Genomic DNA, 22,969 nt, shown 5'->3' on the forward strand with positions numbered 1-22,969 from the left:
GAAGTTCAAAAAGAAAGAGTAAAATGTGGTAATAGTTTTTCACATTTTCAGAGCTTAATTATTTTCTATTTAAAATGGAAGTTGTTTGATCTTCGTTTTGCGGTCATCTCTCTTTCATAAGTTGTCAGTATATAATACTCCTTTGAGTAAATGGATTCATGATTTAACCCATGTATGAATGAATGAATGAATACACAATGCATATGATCATTAGATTTGGACAGTTCTATTAGTCAAGGTCCAGGCAGGAACAGAATCATTCCAGTTGTTCAAATGAACAGATTTTATTGGAGGGACCAGTTACAAAGTAATGGATATAACTAAGGGGTCGAGCGTGGGATTCTGAAAAGATGAGACCAGCTATAGCAGGTAGCTGTTAGCATCTCTAGGGATAAAAGAGCAAGGGGAAGATATTACATTACCCGGCCAAGGGAGGGGTGCTTCTGGTGCGAGCTGTAATTGTGGAGAAGCATCATGATTTCCAAAGTTCTCGTGTGGTGCAAAGGTGTAAAGTACTTTACTGGTAACTGAAAGGTTGGAGGTTTGAGTCTACCCAGAGTCATCTCAGAGGGCCTGGTGATCACCTTCCAAAAAGTCAACCACTGAAAAGTCTACGGAGCACAGTTGTACTCTGACACACATGGCGTCACGATAAGTCAGAGTCAAGTTGGAGTTGGCTTAGTGGCAACTGGTTCCTATTGTGGTCATCAGAGACCCAGTGCTGAAGCAAGAAGTATGAAGAAGGAAACATACCAAATTCTCCACCAACCCTGTTGTGTACTGCTAGTCCTCCCATTGACTGAACCGAACCAGTGACTATCTATTAAGGTTTTTCAGTTCAAAAGGGGTAGCCTTCCTATGTAGGCAAGCATAAATGGAAAATTAATTTAGAGGAAGAAAAATCAGCAGAGCAGCCCTAAACTGTTTTTCAGCCAGCCCACATTGTAGTCTAATTTGTGAATGAGTAGATCTCTTCACATAGGTTGTGACTGGTGTAGAGGATAAGAACTGGTTTGGCCAACTGAGAGTTTTTTATGCTCTTCTGCGAATAGCTAGAGTCTGTTTTGATTTAGAAAGTACCATTTTTTTTTTTTTCAAAACAAGGAATGTCTTATCATATTACCTATAAAAAAATTATTTGTTTTTATTGAATCACAAAGTGCCTATCACTGATTTTACACATTGTCTGTGAAAACAAACATCCACCTCCCACAATGAGTTGCCCTGAAATAGGATCTTTGGCGAAGCTGCCAAAAGTAAGTTGTTTAATTGCCAGGCAATAAATAGGACAAATGGTGACAAACACAAGCAAAAGAAATAGAAACTAAAGATTAATAAAAATATTTTTTCATGTACCTTTCACTGAATTAAAAAAGAAAAATTGTTTGACAAGGTAATTATTAAAGCTAAATTGCCTGAGTTTGAAAGGATCCTTGTAAGAAAAAAAAAAAATTATAAGTTGCAATTGTGGTAATCATTACTGCCATTTACCATCTATTTCCAAATCTCTACCTGCTGGCCATAATTTAGAATGGCAATTTCTTAAAAAAAAAAAAAAAAAAAGATGGCAGAAGATTAACTGGAATATTCACTTAGGACCCAAACATGGAAACTTCAGGTTGAGTTCAGATGAGTTACCCTACCAGCCTTGGAAACTTCACTTCTACACTGTTATTTGAGAACAATATCAAATTCTATGTTCTTTATGACACTTCATTTCAGTGTCTTTTTTATAGTTGCTTAGAGTAGACTATAAGACTAAGGTGTGCCTGACCCAAGCCGTGGTATTTTCAACCACATCATATGCACGTGAAAGCTGGACAATGAATAAGGAAGACCGACAGAGAAGTGCATTTGAATTATGTTGTTGGTGAAGAATAGTGAATATACCATGGACCGCCAGACGGCACTGGGGTGGGGTCAGGAGAAGGAACAAATCTGTCTTGGACGAAGTGCAGCCAGAATGCTCCTTAGAAGCAAGGATGTCAAGACTTAGTCTCATATACTTTGGACATGTTATCAGGAGGGACCAGTCCCTGGAGAAGGACATCATGCTTGGTAAAGTAAAAAAAAAGGGTCAGCAAAAAAGAGAAAGACCCTCAATGAGATGAATTGACACTGTGGCTGCAACAATGACCTCAGACATAGCAACAATTGTAAGGATGGTGCAGGACTAGGCAGTGTTTTGTTTTGTTGTACACATGATCACCATGAATCGAAACTGACTCTACAGCACCTAGTAACAACAATAAGCTTTCTATCTGTGTTATCTGGGGCGATTTATTTTACTTCTATGTGCTTCAGTTTTCTCATTTGTTAAATGAAGATAATAACAGTTTCAACCTCTTAGGATTGTTCTGAGGATTTTGAAAGTTAATTTGTGTAAAGCACTATATCCAGCATGTAGTAATTGCTGACTATCATTTTTATTATTGTTATTATTATTTGTTTCTATATTTATTCCCTAAACCCATTTCCTCTGGTCCCATAGGCAATCTTTCTAATATGCAATGCATATCCTTTTTGTTTATATCCATTCTTGTAATGTCTGCATTATTGGTTTATAAGTATTATTTTTAATTTATGTAAATAGATTGTGTTACACATATCAGTAGTGGATTTATAAGATCTGTTCACTTTGCTATGAGTATATCTGACCCATTTCTCTGAACCGCTGCATAGGACTCCGTGCTGTATATTCAGCATATTTCACCCACTCCCCCATTGTCCTGATTGCCTCCTATTCACCCCATCAGTAGAGGAGGGATCATTCACCCTAAATAGTATGAGGTGGCAGAACACACGACACCCAACACTAGTCTGAAGAAATAAAGGAGACACTTGTGTATCACACATATGCACATGCCCAGAGGATGAAATGGCATGGCATGCAGGACCACACAATGGTTGTTCTTGGAAATGGTGTGAACAAGTAGGGGATGTAGGAGGCAGACTTTGTAATGTCTTTGTAATGACCTTTGGTTTTTGTGGGTGGATGTGGTTGGTTTGTTTGAATTATTTCACAGACTGGCAGGGGAGTGAAACCCATTAGGTTGAGGATCTAAGCCTTTCTGCTGGAAGGGGGCATACTACGCAAGAGCAGGAGAACGCCTACCTAAGCATTTGCAGCCCTCTGAGATTCAAAGATGTCAAGGTAGCACATGGAAGTTCAAGCCTTACAATACACGCAGTGATAGATCCCAGGGTCTCCCCTGGTTCTCACCAACATGAACAATAACATAATAAACATCTTTGAACAAATCCCTTTTGGACCTGTTTGAGAATTTAGTTTAATATGTAATCTGGAGTAGAACTACTCAGTCTATACTTACTTATAATTTTATCAAGCCCTGCCAAATTGCTCAGATACCAGAGTGGTTCCACCAGTTTACATTTCCAACAGTGTATGATATTTCTTATGGAACATAAAACACTTTGCATTATCCAACACTGGAATTGTTACCATTCTAGGTCTACTTTCCATTTAAGATGTGGAAAGCTGCTAAATAACATCACTCTCCCAAACAATGAGAAGCAGCCAGATTATCTACAAAATGCCAATATTTTTGAAACCATCAAAGAACTGGTCACAAGAAAATCAAAGGCACTGAATTCCAAAGAGTGTTAAGGGCTTCTGAGAAGAAGGTGCACTTATGGTCTCTTTCACCTTTGCAAGAGTAAGGGGGAAAGAGGTAGCAAGCGTAGAAACACATAAGAAGAAACTAGCTAGCATCTTAATAAATGACTAAAAGCCTAACGTGGGCTAGTGTATTAGTTTAGAATAATTGGGAGTCCAAAAAACAAACTGAGTTCACACTCATTCTCAAGCTCTTCTCCATAGATCTCCACCTGACGCTCACAAAGATTAGAGACAGGGTAGGAGAATGGAGAAAGCCTTCCCCCTTTGAAGCCCAACTATACAGAAGACGATCAGTCACAACTGTGAGAGACAGAGGCACAAAACAAACCCTACTTCCTTAAATCATTTTCTTAAAAAAAAAAGAAAAAAGAATCTTTCATCTCCTGAGGAAGGAACATAAAGCTCAAGTACAATTAATGGGTAGACATCTACCCCTAGGGGAAGGGGGGAAAAAAACTCTTGAGAACAGAATGCTGCAACAATACACCTAGGTAGGGGCAGGGCATTCCCGTCTGACAAAGACAGAGGCAGTGTTTGTTTACGGGGGAGAAGATGGCAGAAATGCTGAAGTAGACACAACTCTAGAGGCCTAAGTACACAAGCCCTGTCTGAGACTGAAAACAGAGCAGAAAAACCAATGATCCCCTTTGTCCTCACCACATGACTAATTCCAAGCAATACAAACAGAAAGAACTTTACTGCTTGGGGAAATACAAGTGTGTATAAAGAAGCCCCTCCATGAGGCAGGGATGCAGGAGTATTGAAAGCTGAGAGTGAACAGGCCCACAGAGAAAAACTCTGTGACACACCAGCACTCTTGGAGAAATGAGAAGCCTGTGGTCCACTGAGGTTAAATTAGCAACAATAAAATCCAAACCCAGCAAGATTGATTTAATCTCACACATTAATAACTAATAGATAAAAGGAGTGCTCATTTCTAGATGTAAAAATATTTACTCGTGTTCCTACTGTTCTATACGGAAGTCTAGGAACTAAACGAGAAATTACAAGACACACACAAAAAATAAAGGCTTACTCTTAAGAGATAAAACAATTGATAGAACCAAATTTAGAGACAACCCAAACACTGGAACTATCAGATGGGGATTATAAATTAACAACGATTAATGCATTAAAAGATCTACTGCAAAAGATATATAGCAAGCATGAACAGATGGGGAATTTCAGAATAGAGATGGAAACTACAGAAAAAATCAAATGAAATTGCTAGAAACAAATAAACAAAACAAAATAGAAGAGATGAATAATTACTTTGATGGTCTTATCAGCTGCTTGGGCAAAGCTGAGGAAAGAGAGCCAGCTTGGATCTAGTGAAATCCAAAATGAAACACACACACACACACACACAATCAGAGTGAAATAATACATAACAGAGAATCCAAGAGCTGTGGGAAAATATTTTTGTTAGTTATTAAATTATTGTCTCTTAGTTCCAAATCTACCCTTTAGTCTCTACTCTTTGAGAATGGGCTGGGCTTTGTAAATATTTGTCCTTTGCCACCTGTTATTGTTGTTAGGTCCGACTGAGTTGGTTCTAACTCATAGTGACCTACGTACAGCAGAACTAAACTGCCTGATCCTGCACCTGCTTCGCAATCGTTGTCATACTTAAGCCCAACCTTGTAGTCACTGTGTCAATCCATCTTGTTGAGGGTCTTCCTCTTTTTCACTGACCCTCTAATTTACCAGGCATGCTGTGCTTCTGCAGAGACTGGTCCCTACATGTCCAAAGCACATGAGACAAAATCTTGCAATCATTGCTTCCAAGGAGCGTTCTGGCTGTACTTCTTCCAAGACAGCTTTGTTCACTCTCCTGGCAGTCCATGGTATGTCTAATATTCTGCTTTGCCAACACCATAATTTAAAGGCATCAATTCTTCTTCACCCTACCTTATTCATTGTCCAGCTTTCATATACATATGCATGGATTGAAAATAAAATGGCTTGGGTCAGGCGTACCTTAGTCCTATGTGACATCTTTGATTTTTAACACTTTAAAGAGATCTATTGCTGCAGATTTTTCCAATGCAATACATTATTTGTCATTTAATCTCCTGCCCACAGCTTCCATGGTCATTGATTATGGATCCAAGTAAAATGAAATCTTTGACAACTTCAATATTTTCTCCACATATCATGATGTTGTTTATTGGTCCAGTTGTGAGAATTTTTGTTTTATTTATGTTGAGATGCAATCCGTACTGAAGGCTGTACTCTTTGATCTTCATCAGTAAGTGCTTCAAGTCTTCTTCACTTTCAGCAAGCAAGGTTGTGTCATGTGCATATCATAGATTGTTAATGAGTCTTCCTCCAATCCTGATGCTGCATTCATCTTCATGTAGTCCAGCTTACCAAAGTATTTGCTCAGCCTATAGATTGAATAAGTATTGTAAAAGGATACAACCCTGACTCACAACTTTCCTGATTTTAAACCACACAGAAGCCCCTTGTTCAATTTGAACAACAGTCTGTTGGTCTATGTATAGGTTCTGCATGAGCACATTGAAGTGTTCTGGGATTCTCATTCTTCACAATATTATCCACAATTTGTCAAGATCCACACCCATGGAAGCAGCAGTCAAGAAGGCAAATGAAGAATTGCATTGGGCAAATCTGCTGCAAAAGACCTCCTTACTGTGTTAAAAAGCAAAGATGTCACCTTGAAGACTAAGGTGCACCTGACACAAGCCTTGGTATTTTCAATCACTTCAAATGCATGCCAAAGCTGGGCAATGGATAAGGAAGAATTGACGCATTTGAATTAAGGTGATGGCTAAGAATATTGAATTTACTGTGACCTGCCAAAAGAACTAACAAATCTGTCTTGGAAGAAGCACAGCCAGGAATGGTCCTTAGAAGCAAGGACGGTGGGACTTTGTCTCACATACTTTGGACTTTTAGCAGGAAGGATCATTCCTTGGAGAAGGACACCATGCTTGGTAAAGTAGAGGGTAAGGGAAAAAAGAAGAAGACTCTCAATGAGATGGATTGACAAAGTGGCTACTAAAATGGGCTGAAGTACAACAACAGTTGTGAAGATGGCATAGGACTGGGCAGTGTTTTGTTCTGTTGTACACAGGGTCACTATGAGTTAGAACTGACTTGACAGCACCTAAAAACAACAGCACGGTCAAATGCTTTGCATAATTGATAAAACACAGGTAAACATCTTTCTAGTATTCTCTGAATCTGGCTTGGACTTTCGACAGTCTCCTGTCAATGTACTGTTGAAACTGCTTTTGAATGATTTTCAGCATAATTTTAATTGTGTGTGATATTAATGATATTGCTTGATAATTCCTGCATTCTGTTGGTTCACCTTTCTTTGGAATGGAGTCAACCATGAATCTCTTCCAGTCAGCTTTCCAGGTAGCTGTCCTCCAAATTTTGAGGACAGAGACAGCATAGATGAGTGATTACCTGCAATGCTACATCCCTTTGTTGAAACATCTCAATTGGTATTCTGTCAATTCCTGGAGCCTTGTTTTTCACCAATGCCTTCAGTGCAGCTTGGGCCTTTTCCTTCAGTACCTTTGGTTCCTGATCATATGCTACCTTCTAAAATGGTTGAACTTCAACCAATTCTTTTTGGTACAGTAATTCTGTATATTCTTCCATCTTTTTTTTGATGCTTCCTGCATCATTCAGTATTTTCTCTGTAGATTCCTTTCAGTAGTGCAACTCGAGGCTTGAATTTTTTCTTCAGTTCTTTCAGCTTGAGAAAAGCCTTTTGTTTTTCTAGCTCCAGGTCTTTGCACATTTCATTAAAATACTTTGTCTTTTTGATCTGCCCTTTGAAATCTTCTGTCCAGCTCTTTTACTTCATCATTTCTTCCCTTCACTTTAGCTACTCTGCGTTCAAGAACAAGTTTCAGAGTCTCTTCTGACATTCATCTTGGTCTTTTCTTTCTTTCCTGTCTTTTTAAGGACGTCTTGCTTTCTTCATGTAAGATGTCTTTGATGTTTTTCCATGACTTGTCTGGTCTTTGTTCATTAGTTTTCAATGACTCAAATCTATTCCTGGACGGTCTCTAAATGCATGTGGGATATACTCAAGACTGTATTTTGGCTGTCATTGACATGCTAGTTTTCTTCATCTTCAACTTCAATTTGCATATGAGCAGTTGATGTTCTTTTTAGCAGTTGGCCCCAGACCTTGTTCTGACTGATGATATTGAGCTTCTCCATTGTCTCTTTCCACAGATGTAGTCGATTTGATTCTTGTGTATTCCATCTGTGAGGTCCATGTGTATAGTCGCACTTTATGTCGGTGAAAGATATTTGCAATGAATAAATTGTTGGTCTTGAAAAAAATCTATCATGTGATCTCAAGGGTTGTTTCTATCTCCAAGGCCATATTTTCCAACTACTGATTCTTCTTCTTTATTTCCAACTTTTGCATTCCAATCACCAGTAATTATCAATGCATCTTGATTGCATGTTTGATCAATTTCAGATCGCAGAAGATGATAAAACTCTTCAATTTCTTCATCTTTTGCCTTAGTGGTTGGTGCGTAAATTTGAATAATGATTGTATTAACTGGTCTTCCATGTAGGCGTATGGTTTTTATCCCATCATCGACAGCCTTATACTTCAGAACTGATCTTGAAATTTTCTTTTCAATTTGCCATTCCCGGCATAGGAGACCATATGATTGTCCAATTCAAAATGGCCAGTGCCAATCCATTTTAGTTAGTTAAAGCCTAGGATACCGATTTTTATGTGTTCCATTTCATTTTTGATGACTTCCATTTTTCTTAGTCCATACTTCGTGCATTCCCCATTCTTTGAGTCCTGCCACACCAGCAAATAAAGGCCCTGAAAGCTTGATTCCATCCACATCATTGAGGTTGACTCTATTCTGAGGAGGCAGCTCTTCTCCAGTTAATGCCTACAGCAGTCCTAAATGTAAATGGGTCTCCCTCTACCTCTCCCCTTTTGTCCTTGATCCCCACCACTCTGTTTTCTCATTCTTTCTACTTAAGAGCCCAAGTCCCATGCTCCTAGAGTCTGATTCCTGAGAGATTATGGTGTAGAGCTTCTAGGGATTTCTTTTTCTCTAAACCCATTGCTGCCAAGTTGATTCTGACTTACAGCAACCCTATAGGACACAGCAGAACTTCCCCACAGGACTTCCAAGTGGCTGCTTGTGGATTCAAATTGTTGACCATTTGGTTAGCAGCCAAGCTTTTAACCACTGTGTCATCAGGGCTCCTTTTTCTCTCTAGCCACATTTACATATTAACCAATACTGCTAGAGACAGAAGGGCCATGAAAGGAACAATGGACAGTCAATCAGGAAAACTGGACCTCTGTTCTCTCTCTGATTAACTATGTAAGCATGCAAAGCATTTAACCGTTCTGGGTTTCAGTTGTGTCATCTGTAAATAAGGAACTGCATGTAAGAAATCATTAGGGGAAATCATACTTCTAAAATGCATGACTTTGATACTTACATTTTAGTAACTGAAGGCAACATGGCATAAAACAAAGCATATGGCTATCGAGCCTCATAAGTCCCTAAAAAAAAAAAAAAAAGTTTTTTTTTTTCCCTAGGTGGGGTGAAAAGTTTACACTCAACTATTAATCTAAAGGAGTGTCTCAGTGGTTAAGAGCACAGCTGCTAGCTGAAAGGTCGACAGTTTGAATCCAGCAGTCACTTCTTAGAAACCCTATGGGGCAGTTTTGTTTGTTTTTTATTAAATTGAAGGTTTGAACCTACTCAGTGGTACCGTGGAAAAAAGGCCTGGTGATCTGCTTCCATAAAAAGGTCACCAGCTTGGTGGCACAGTGGTTAAGTGCTTGGCTGCTAACCGAAAGGTTGGCTGTTCAAACCCACCAGCCACTCCAAGCGAAAAAGATGTGACAGTCTCTTTCCATAAAGATTTACAGCCTTGGAAACCCTATGGAGTAGTTCTAGCCTGTCTTATAGGATCACTGTGAATTGGAATCGACTGGGCCGCAATGGATTTGGTTTTAAGCTTATAACACATTGTTGTTGTTGTTAGGTACTGTCAACTCGATTTGCAACTCAGTGGTCCCATGTGACAGAGTAGAACTGCCTCATAGAGTTTTCTAGGGGCACAGTGGTTAAGAGCTTGGCCACTAGTCAAAAGGTAGGCAGTTCAAATCCACCAGCCGCTCCTTGGAAACCCAATGGGGGCAGTTCTACTTTGTCCTATAGGTTCACTATGAGTCAGAATTGACTCGACAGCAACGGGTTTGGTTTTTGGTTTCATAATCTTTATGGAAGCAGATTTCCAGGCCTTTTCTCCCAAGGAGACTCTGGGTGGGTTCGAGCCACCAATCTTTCAATTAGCAGATGAGCTTTCGACTATTATGCCACCAGCGTTCTTTATATAATATACAAATCTCTGTATGTATTATTGCACATATACATTTTTTTCTCATATATCTAGACATTTATTTCTTATATTAATTCTAATGTTTGTATGGCACACTTTACATATATGTAAATAATACACACAAAATATCATTTTTTTAATTTACAATAGATATATAAATTTCATATGTATATATGTGAAATTTAAAATATATATATGAAAGAAATGTAAATAAATTTCCTGAGTAAGAGAGTTGGTCTGTGGTTGAATATGGATTCAAAGTCAGTTCTTTCTAATTTTCAGGCCCTACTGTGTTCGATGAAAACACTTGTAGTGTAGTGGTTAAGAGCTAAGGCTGCTAACCAAAAGGTCGGCAGTTCGAACCCACCACGTGCTCATTGGAAACCCTATGGGGCAGTTCTACTGTGTCCTATAGGGTCGCTGAGTTGGAATCTACTCAGTGGCAAATTTTTTTTTTAATGTGTTCTATACAGAGCCCTGGTGGTGCAGAGGTTAAAGCACTTGGCTGCTAACCCAAAGGTCAGTGGTTTGAACCGGCCAGCCTCTCCACAGGAGAACACTGTGGCAGTCTGCTTCTGTAAAGATTACAGCCTTGGAAGCTCTATGAGGCAGTCCTACTCTGTCTTTTTGGGTTGCTATGAGTTGGAATCAACTCTACGGCAAAGGGTTTAGTTTTGTTTTGGTGTTCTGTTACACAGCACTGTAATTATGAATGTGACTTTGTTATGGTTCAACTCTATATTTTACCAAAGCAGTAATTCTTTACTTTTTTTCTGCAGATATTTATTTCCAAGGACTCTCCAAATCACTGAGGAAATTAAGTAGTTAATATATGCCACATATTTTTTGAAAAATAACCATGTGGTACTGTTTGCACTCTAACGCTATCTCATCGTTCTTCTCACTGACTTGTTTTTCTTTTCTATCTACTTTGATACAGAAATAATGGACTCTTTTGTGCTATTGACATGCACTCACCCATGCATGTCAGATCAAGACAGCACCTTTCTTTTTCAGAGTTTGTTTCAATTAGTCCTCTTAGAATTTTGGAATGGATGTCTCTCCTAAACCTCAGTGCAGGTTGTTTCTTAAAAAAAGAAAGAAAGAAAAAGATTTAACTGTAGGCAGTGGAGACAAACACTACCATGCTTTTCTTTGCTGGCCAAACAATGGGTTTACTTTAGGATATTAAAGCAAAAAAAAAAAAAATGTTAATTGCAAATTCTTAGCCATGGGAACAAAAAACATAGTATCTATTTCTTTTTTTACTTTTTCTAAATAGTCTTTAAATGCAAAATGCTTCCAAGACCCAATTTATTAACAATTTGCTATAATGATAGCAATACATTTTTGTCATTAATAACGCTTATATTCGGTGTAACGTTAAACTTACTAATGGCATTTTTTTTTTTTGCTAAGAAAATGAAACAAGTCTTAGATGTATATTTCCAATGTACTAAAAGCAATACAATTTTTCTTTAAAAGAATTTTATTCAATAATATGATGCAGGAGACCATGTCACATTAACAGGAACCATTGCTTTCTTTAACATAGTTTTCTGTCTCTGGGTTCTCATATTATGTAACTTGATAACATGTTTATAAGCATTATGTTTAAATTATAAAATTATATTTTAACTTCTTTCAATTTACTCTACTTTTTTTAATGAATTAATGAGCTATTGATAAAACATTTTTTCTGAATATGGCTTCAATTGTGGAAATAGCTAAATTATGCATAATCTTTTGCAGTTTTTTTTTTGTTTTTAAAAATGCCCTTGGAAACACATTTGAGATATGGTTGGCTAGAGGTAGTGTGTGTGTGTGTGTGTGTGTGTGTGTGCGTGTATGCACGTGCACAAAGCTAACTGATTCATATGGGAAAAGAAATTCCTCCATCTTCAGCTTTGTTTATCCACATGCATAGACCTGTTAAAAACTTATAACCAGACAGAAATATTTCCAGCATTCATATTTCTCACAACAATTTGGAGACCTCTTGGTAACCTGATATATCTACGAGGTATGCATAATTTATTTGATAAAATTTTAAAATGAGAGTTAATTATATATTTATGTACTTGAATGTTATTTTTAAAATATTTTACAATGAGGCATTCACTCGAGAGATTAAAAACTCATGTAAAGTGTTGAAAATAGCCCATTACTTTCAACTCACTTTATTCACTTCTACAATGAACTGGTATTTGACTTGAATTCTGTTAAACTGAAGTGCTTTTTCCTTTTTATTTATTTTTCTAAAAAGTTACAAATGATAAATAAAAAGTTACATCAGGAATTTAGAAACATGAGTTTCTAACTTCTTGGCCCCATGGTATGGTAGCGTTCTGAAGCCAAAGTGTCTGGGTTTGAAACAAAAGTCTATCACTTACTAGCTATGTTACCTTGAAAAACTTATTTCAACGCTGTGTGTGTAAGTGTCTATCTTGGGCGTCTAGTTCTGCTATAACAGAAGTACCACAAGTGGATGGCTTTAACAAAGAGAAACTTATTTTCAAACAGTCTAGTAGGCTAGAAGTCCAAGTTCAGGGTGTCAGCTCCAGGGAAAGGTTTTTCTCTGTCGGCTCTGGAGGAAGGTCCTTGTCATCCATCTTTCCCTGGACTAGGAGCTTCTCTGCACAGGAACCAGGTCCTTTCAGAACGGGTCCGAAAGACACACTCTGCTCCCAGTGCTGCTTTCTTGGTGGTAGGAGGTCCCCAGCTCTCTGCTTGCTTCACTTTCCTTAATTATCTATTGTAAGATAAAAGGTGGTCCCTGCCACACCCCAAGGAAACTCCCTTTACATTGGATCAGGGATGTGACCTGAGCAAGAGTGTCATATCTCACCCTAACCCTCTTTAACCACAGGCAGAAATTATGATTTACAATGCGTAGGAAAATCACAAAATGGAGGACAACCCCACAATACTGGGAATTATGGCCCAACCAAGATGACACATATTTTGGGGGGACACAATTCAATCCATGACAGTGTCCATCTACTAAATGGAGATATTAATAGAGTTGTAAATGCCATTTAGTGTTTGGGAATTACATGAGTTAGTAGATCCAAAGATTTTAGAAGAGTGGTTGACAAAAAGGAATGTCTATATGCAGATGCCTGTCATTACCATTATTATTATTAGCAAAGTTCTTTATTCTTTGTCTTCTGTGAGAGCTAAACCAAAACATTAGGGATTCTTGGAATAGTGTCTAAATCAGCTAAAAAAGTGATTTGTGTTTGGGATATGTTTAGTGATAAGTGCCTGCCTATATTTGCACATCCGCCTATGAAAATTATTGTTGTAGTTAGGCGCCCTCAAGTCAGTTCCATCTCATAGTGTAGCTGTGTACAACAGAACAAAACACTGCCCAGTCCTGCACCATCTCATAATTGTTGCATGTTTGAGACCATTGTTGCAGCCACTGTGTCAATCCATCTCATTGAGGGTCTTCCTCTTTTTCCCTGGCCCTCTACTTTACCAAGTATGATGGCCTTCTCCAGGGACTGGTCCCCCTTGATAGCATGTTCAAAGTACATGAGAAGTAGTCTTGCCACCCTCACTTCTAAGGAGCATTCTGGCTATACTTCTTCCAAGTCAGATTTGTTCATTCTCTGGCAGACCATGGTATATTAAATATTCTTTACCAACACCATAATTCAAATGCATCAATTCTTCTTTGGTCTTCCTTATTCATCACCCAACTTTCACATGCATTATGAAGTGATTGAAAATACCATGGTTTCCGTCAGGCACACGGTAGTCATCAAAGTAACATCTTTGTTTTTTAACACTTTAAAGAGGTCTTTTACAGCATATTTTCCAAATGCAATAGGTCATTCGATTTCTTGACTGCTGCTTCCCTGGATATTGATTGTGGATCCAAGTAAAACGAAATCCTTGACAACTTCAATGCTTTCTCCATTTATTATGATGTTGCTTATTGGTCCAGTTGTGAGGATTTTTGTTTCCTTTATGTTAAGGTGTAATCCATACTGAAGGCTGTGGTCATTGATCTTCATCAGTAAGTGCTTCAAGTCCTCTTCGCTTTCAGCAAGCAAGGTTGTGTCATCTGCATATCGTAGGTTGTAAATGAGTCTTCCTCCCATCCTGATGCCAATATAATGGATTAGCCTAAATCTTTACTTAACCTGATGTCATGGATTGAATTGTGTCCCCCAATAATATCTGTCAACTTGGCTAGGTCATAATTCCCAGTATTGTAATGATTGTCTACCATTTCGAATTCTGATGTGATTTCCCTGTGTTCTAAATTCTATTGCTATGATGTAATGAGCTGGATTAGTAGCAGTTATATTGATGAGATCTACAAGGTTAGAGAGTGTCTTAAGCCAATCTCTTTTGAGGTATAAAAGAGAGAATCGAGCAGAGACATGGGGACTTCATACCACCAAGGAAGCAGCACCAGGAGCAGAGTGCATTCTTTGGACCTGAGGGTCCTGAGCTGAGATGCTCCCAGACCAAGAGAAGACTGATGACAAGGACCTTCCTTCAGAGCTGACACAGAGAGAAAGCCTCCCCCTGGAGCTGATGCCCTGAAGTTGGACTTCTAGGCTACTGGACTGTGAGAGAATAAACTTCTCTTTGTTAAAGCCATCCACTTGTGGTATTTCTGTTATAGCAGCACTAGATGACCAAGACACTTGGGAAAACAAAACAAAACAAACTCAAGAATTATTACGTGGTGCTTGGCTACTTCTCTATCATATTTTTTACACAATCCTTTGCAAATAACTACGGACTGTTTGACTAGTTTCCCTGAAATTTCATCCTCCATATTTCTTTGATTTTCTTTGCTTGGCCCACCATTCCAAGCTTTGTTCATTTGCAAATGTGTACTCGGGGCAGTGTAGCACTAGATAGTGAATGACTGAGTGAATTACATGGTAGAGTTCAGTCTAAAACCCAGATATTCTGACTTATGGGTGGGAGTTCATTCCAATGCTTTAGGATTTGGTCTTTGGTTATAGCTACTGTATTTCCACAGAAACTCATCACAGTAGGTAGGATACCTTGGGAATGGTAGGGACAGCCTGTGACAAAGTTATTTTCTGTACAAGCTATGTTTGTTTTTCACTCAATCAATCTGACTAATGGTCACTTCTTATGACCTTATGGATGCTACTGGTTTTAGAGGGGATCACCAGTAATTGTTCCAGTGAGATATAAATGAATTCATTCTCTTTCATATGTATATGTATATCCACATATAAAACCAAACCAAACCGAACCAAACCACTGCCATTGAGTCGATTCCGACTCATAGCGACCCTATATACATCTATCTAAATCTACGTCCACATGTATATCTGTGTCTGTCTATCCTCCTCACCCACTTTGCACTAGCTACTTTGCTCAGGTTGTTTAAATGCAGAGGTGAATAAGATGAGGTACCTGTCTTTAAAAAGCTGACTGTCTAAGCAGGAAGAGATAAAATAAACATCCATTATACCATGTGAAAAATATAATGATGAAAGGAACCAAAGGTGCTTTGGGAACACAGAAGAGATCATAGTATGAAGCCAGAGATTTACAGGATACACTACAAAAAACCTTTATTATTACCCTTGTACCCCCACTCTTCTGAATTTTTGCTTCTAGAAACCAGAAATCATGGCCTATGAATCATTATTTGTCTGTCTTGTACTATCGCCAGATCTACTGACTTAGCTCCCAATTCGTTAACAAGTTACTATTTGCTGAATGAATGAAATCAATGCCATGTGTACCCGAAAGCTATTTAAGGTCAGTCTGTCTATCTATCTATCTATCTATCTATCTATCTATCTATCTATCTATCTATCTGTCTGTCTGTCTGTCTGTCTGTCTGTCTGTCTGTCTGTCTATCTATCATCTATCTATCTATCTATCATCTATGTATCTATGTATCTATGTATCTGTCTATCTGTCTATCTATTATCTATCTATCTATCATCTATCTGTCTGTCTATCTATCTATCATCATCCATCCATCTGTCCGTCTGTCCGTCCGTCCGTCCGTCCATCCGTCCATCCGTCCATCCGTCCATCCGTCCATCCGTCCATCCATCTATCTATATCTATCTATCTATCTATCTATCTATCTATCTATCTATCTATCTATCTATCTATCTATCTATCTATCTATCTATCTATCTATCTATCATCTATCTATCTATCTATCTATCTATCTATCTATCTATCTATCTATCTATCTATCTATCATCTATCTATCTATCATCTATCTATCTATCTATCTATCTATCTATCTATCTATCTATCTATCTATCTATCTATCTATCTATCTATCTATCTATCTATCTATCTATCATCTATCTATCTAAAAAAAATCACCCTTATAACTGTTTGTTGAAATTCTACTAACATTCCTTTCTTTAAAGTAGATTTGCCTATGCCAAAAGGTGTGCATATCTCTTTACTTCAAAAGGACCATGATTAAAAAGCCGCTTCTAATTTTATGTAGGCCTCATAGAAAAGCCAGGTTTCTTTAAAATCTACAGACTAAAATGGATTTAGCACTTTGAGTAAAAATACAGTAAAACGTTGATTGTCATCTTAGAAGTTTACTCAACGGATAAGGGATGCTTCTCTACAGTGAAGAGATTGGGAGTACATAAGCTAAAACAGAGACAATATGTGTGCTGTCCTTGATGTTTTTGTTCGTTGAAAGAAAATAAAATGAATACTGTAGGTGTCTTCAGCTGACGGTCTACCTGATGCTAAAACTCCAGGATTACGACCAAGATTATTATAGATCTTGGAAAATCTATGAAGGTGTTTGATAGGATCTAGAAAGAGAGGACTTTTTTCTTTATTTATTTTTAGAAATTGAGAGTTGTGCTGGAGAGATTGGGGTGGAGAGGGGGGCAACCTTTCCACATTCCAAAAATGAATGTGGAGGATGAAATTTAATGTGTCCATATGGTCTCATTGTGATAAGTGTGTTGTTGAACAACCACCAGCTCATTAAACTCCGGTTGGCTGTACTTCCAGGCTCCCCACTGAGATTGGCTTGGTAGCAAAAATTAATAACATGTGTTGACATTAACTTTCTGAAATTAAAAAACGAAAAAACAAATTTTTGTTGGACATTTGTGCTTCATGTTCATGGGTACTAAGCTCCTGTTTAAAAGAAAATGAAAATATATATATTTTTAAACTCAGGCTTGGTTATCTGTAGAATATTTTTCTGATGCTGTGAATATCTCAGTAACTAGTGCTTTTCAGATGTCTGCTTTTAATTATTTTTAAAGGTTGAATATTTCAACTGCTGACTTGGAGTTTCATGGGCAAGGTACTGGTAACTAACATGACTTTACTTGATTTACTGCCTTTGGAGGTTCTTTGCCCTTTTCTTAAAGAAAACAAAATTAAGCTCGGTGTTTGCATAGCTGGATGATAAAACTGAATCAGTGAATTCATGGGGTGTTTGCTAAAAGTATGGCTTTACTTGGAGCAAATGAAGAAAATTGGGGTGGGGTAAGTGGTGAGTTTTAGTGCTAGGTCTAGCCTTAATTTTATATGAATCTGGCAGAGAATTTTGGCCTCTGCAGATGTGAAGTTCATGTTGTGACTCGATTTCCCTCCTTTCATAGATGATTTGAGGTCTTAGTGTGAGAAGTACTTTGGAGCGCAAGGTGTTACTGTCCATTGATTGTGCCTCTCATCCACTTGGAGAGCCTCTTGGAGAAGGAATAAAATGGAAGAAAAAGAGTCTGGCTATGTTTCTCACCACAATGAGCCAGCCCAGAATATAGTTTACTTGCCTTAAGAAAGAGCTCAGAAAGAGGATGCCATGGGGTTGGGAAGGCAGTATGATGATCTGCGTGTCTACTGAGGGTCGACTGCTAACAAGTCTATTCTCTCAGCTGGGCATTATACACAGTTCCTCATCTGATGCTTAGGAAGCCCTCTAGAATGGGTTTTTATTACATTTGTTTTACAGATCAAGGAATGAAGATGGATTTTGAACCTACATGTGTCTAATTGCTTTATATGTCATCCTAAAGCAGATAAATGCTTTGCTGTTCCACAAAGACATGGACAACTTATACTTGAGATTTTCCTGAGAGCAGACTTTGATATTAAATGCGAAGAAAGTTCTTCAATGATAAGATGCATATGTGTGCATGGGATGTGGAGGGGGAAGTGATTATAAGGGCTGATAAGGAGAAGTGTGGTTAAGAAAAGAGAGAAGGGAAGAACAGTGCAGATGGGAGTTTTAAAAGAGGATGTGCTAAGGGTGCCAAATTTAATTTGTGCTTGAATCTAAGAAATTATAGTTCATTCTGATGTGCTTTTGGCCTGAGTCACTACTCCTGTCCATGGAGATACAAATAAAAGGGCTTGTAATTTCCTGAAGCTAACACTCTACACAAGGAGGTTCACACAAAAACTGAAAAAACCTGTAAGTGAAACACAAAGAACTGTGAAAGAACAGAGGAGAAATAGATTGATTAAAACATGGAGAACTGAGGAAGCTATCATAGTTGAGGTGGTCCATACATTTGGGCTTGAAGAATGGAGAGGATTTGAAAACAAGGGTATAGATTCTTTATGAATTTAAGTAATCCCATTCAGACTTCTGTAGCCATATTATTTTTTGTTGTCGTTAAGGTGCTGCCAAGTGCATTCCGACTCATACTGACCCTATGTACAACAGAACAAAACACTGCCCAGTTCTGCGCCATCCTCATAATCATTGCTATGTTTGAGCCCATTGTTGCAGCCACTGTGTCAATTCATCTCGTTGAAGGACTTCCTCTTTTTTGTTGAACCTCTACTTTACCAAGCATGACGTCCTTTACCAGGGACTGATACCTCCTCATAACATGTTCAAAGTATATGAGATGAAGTCTCTTCTTCCTCACTTCTAAGGTGGATTCTGGCTGTACTTCTTCCAAAAAATATTTGTTCAATCTTCTGGAAGTCCGTGGTATACTCAGTATTCTTTGCCAGCACCACAATTCAAGTGCATCAATTCTTCTTTGGTCTTCCTTATTCATTGCCATATTGTCATAGCTTCCAGCATGACACCACAGTACAACAAACTGACAGACAGGTGATGAATAGCCATATTAGTCTCCCCAAAATAGAGACTATATATGAGATTCCATAGGGAAAGGAATTATTTAGGTGTCTGAGTGAATCAAGTGTTAAAAAGGGCTTCAAAACTGACAAATTTTCCTCATTTATAGATGAACATGCTTCAACAAGAGTTTACAGTAAATCTTTTTTCTTCTCAAGATAATCAGTCTTTGAAAGAAATCATTTCCCTCATCAGGAACAGGGCTGGGACCACCTCACAACCTGGAAGACTTATAGGCTATGTTAACTAATGACATAATCTGTTTTCCAAAATGGAGCTTGTATTGTCATTGTCCACATAAAGACCGGTATGCATCAGATATAAATTTCCTTTTTATCAGTTTAATCTGAGACTCTGAGTCTTCATTCAAATAGGCAAACAAAACACTTTAGTCCTGTGTATGGTTCCCACTTCTCCTGGGGTATTACATAGTGACATCAAATAAATGGTTTCTTTCGTTCTCAGGCCTCAATCTACCCAGGTTAGATTTGAGATATCTCTCTCTTTGTCGCTATAGGGTCGCTTTGAGTTGGCATCAACTCGATGGCAGTGGGTTTGGTTTTTTTTTTTTTTTTGGTCTCTCATTGTCTCTTTGGCATCTCAGGTTCTGACAGTTCTCTACAAGTCTTACTTTGAGTCTGGGAGTTTCTCTTTTGCTTCTGTAACATGATTGAGGAACTGGAAAATGCCGCGCAGTCTCGTTAGCCTAGACTAATCATAAAACATTTTCTTGTCGGGGTTTTACCGCCTCTAAGAGAGCACTACTAATTAGAAAGTTTTGAATCCTTGAGATTCACATGTTCATCTTTTCTCTCTTTAACCAAGGAGCATATTTTTCTAGTTCAAAAGAATGTGGGAGAGTTCGAATTGTCCATATGTTTACTAAATGTGTTTTATACAGAACATCTTTCTTCATCTCTGAGGTTTAAGACTTTGGTCAACAAAAACCAGGATCACTTATAGACAAATTTTATTCTGTTCCAGCATATGCAGCTCTGAGGTCAAGAGAACAAAGCCAACAACTTGATTGAATGAAGGCAAAGGAAATAGAAAATTACAGAAAGGAGGCAAGTAAAACTTATATTTCCAAAAATAATCTATTGTACACTTGCCATAGGGAATTCTTGCAGAGAATTTTAATCCCATTCAACTATTCTCCTCACTACCATAACATCATCTTTGTCCCTTACATAAAGAATGGGACGTGATATATCAGTGGTAGGCAGCCCCAATGATGGCCAAGAAAAATCCAGACCTCCTGGTATTTGTGTTTTTTTATAATCTCCTCCCACATTAATTAGGGCTTATCTGTGTAGCCAATAGCATAATGTGAAAAGGATAACATGTGACTTCCAAGACTAGATCATCTTTCACCTTGCTCTCTCTTGGATCATTTAGTCTGGGAAGCTAGCTGTCACTTCAGGAGGATATCCAAGCTTCCTATGGAGTGTTCCACACGTTAAGGAGCTGAAGCCTCTAACCAATAACCAGCACAAACTTACCAGTCGTATAAGAGTGTCATCTTTGAAGCAGGTCTTCCTATCCCAGTCAAGCTTTCAAACGACTATAGCCCCAGACAAGATCTTGATTACAACTTCATGAGAGACTTCCAGCCCAGAACCTCCAAGCCTAGCTATTTCTGAATTGATGACCCACAGAAATCACATGAAATAATAAATATTTGTTGTGGTGTTAGGCCACCAAGTTTTGGGATAATTTGTTGTGCAGCTATTAAAACAAACAAACGAACAAAAAACCCATTGCAGTTGAGTCAATTCCAGCTCACAACTATAGACAAACTGTAGATAAGCAATACAGACTTTGGTACCTGGAAGAGGAGTCCTGCAATAACAAAAGCCTAAAATGTAGGGAAAGTTTTATTTACTAGACAGTGGGTGGCAGCTGTGAGGACTTTGATGAAACATCAGTGAAACAATAAAAAATAATTGAAAATATTGTTAGTAGAAACCTCATGGTATTTGAGGTTGCTTAGCTGGAGCTGTAATTTTTGGTTTCCTACTTTTTCTTCTCTATTTTTTTTTTATCCTTACCTCATTTACCTCTTCCAATATCCTACTGCCTGAACTCAGTCTAATGCCAGAAGGCAAGCCATTAACGTAATCCCCTCAGATGAATTTCCTGGGCCAGGGGCAGGGTGGGGAAAGGTAGAGAAGGGTGAAGAATGAGTCTGAAGGAGTAAGTGGAAGACATTCAACACAAAAGTAATTATTTATTTACTTGTTTTTTTTTACACATTTGACCAGTAAATCAGAAACCATGTCATTCTTGTTCAAGACTATGCAGCCTACTGCTGGTCCAGTGCATGGCACATAGTAAAACCATACACCCTTAATGAGTCAAAATTTCTGTGACTGTTAATGGGGAAAATAATGAGGCCTCGATTACAGATACACAAAGATTAAATTTAAAGCTGTATCTGAAGGTTTTTGATGAGCAGTCAAGTATACGCAAATGTTTTATTATCAAGAAAACAAATTTTTTAATCACCTCTTAAATCATTATTGGTTTATTTATACTTTCATCACTTTGCTAGGTACTCCAAAGACATAATAATTTATAAAAACATAGCTTTATCGGCAAAGAGTTTAAATTTCTATTTGGAAGAAAACAAATGGCATTGGATTTGTGCAAAGAGTTATGGTATAGATAAATAAAGGTACAAGAAGTAAAGGAGAGATCACTGTGAACAAAGGCCATGTACAAGAGATCTGGACTGGCCTTCAATCCATCCCTTCACCCTTCCTTAACCCAAAAACTAAAGCTGTTGCCACTGAGTCCATTCCAACACACAGAGACCCTATAGGACAGAGTATAACTGCCCTATAGGGTTTCCAAGGCTGTGATCTTTACAGAAGCAGACTATCACGTCTTTCTCTGGCACAGTCACTGGTGGATTCAAACTATGAACCTTTTGACTAGCAGCTGAGCACTTAACCACCATGCCACCAAGGCTCCCCTCCATCCTTCCTTACATCATCCACCCATTTAGCCAGCCAGACAGCAGGCCAACATTTTTTTTTTTTATGCATTGTTCATTGGAAAAATTCTTTCCTTTGTTCTCAGGTTATAGGTGTGAATACAAGGCAGCTCTTGTCCTTCTGAAAGGTGAACAAAAATGATTAAGTAACAAGTGAAGAGCAAACTTTTGCACAATGGGAAACAAAATGAATAAAGGCAAAGAGTAGGAAAAACAAAATGCCATTGAGTCGATTCCGGCTCACTGCAACCCTATGTGCGTCAGAGTAGAACTGTGCTCCATAGGGTTTTCAATGGATGATTTCTCAGAATTATATCACCGGGCTTTTCTTCTGAGGTGCCTCTGGTGAACTGGAATCTCCAGCCTTTGGTTTGCTTTAGAGTTTGCACCACCGAGAGACCTCTAAAAGGGTAGAAAGGAACAGTGAATATTCAGAAAAGTGAAGATATAAGTCAGCCTGGACTGAGATGTTTTGGGAGAGGGATGGGAACAAACAAAAGCTTATGCCTTGGAAACCCTGGTGACGCGGTGGTTAAGTGTTTGGCTGCTAACCAAAAGGTTGGCAGTTTGAATCCACCAGGTGCTCCTTGGAAACCCTATGGGGTAGTTCTACTCTGTCCTATAGTGTTGGAATTGACTAGATGGCAGTGGGGCTTAGGCTTACAAAACCCAAACCCAAACCAAACCTATTGCCACTAAGTCAATTCCGACTTTACAAAATTACCAAAAATCTCATCAACAACAATATAGAGAAGGAAGAACACCCTATTGAATGGTGTATTGTTTTCTATTAGAGATAACTTCCTTGAAGGAAATGACTTGCTTCATAGGG

Source organism: Elephas maximus, chromosome 12 (assembly GCF_024166365.1).
Source record: "Elephas maximus indicus isolate mEleMax1 chromosome 12, mEleMax1 primary haplotype, whole genome shotgun sequence".
In the NCBI taxonomy this organism is placed as follows: Eukaryota; Metazoa; Chordata; class Mammalia; order Proboscidea; family Elephantidae; genus Elephas; species Elephas maximus.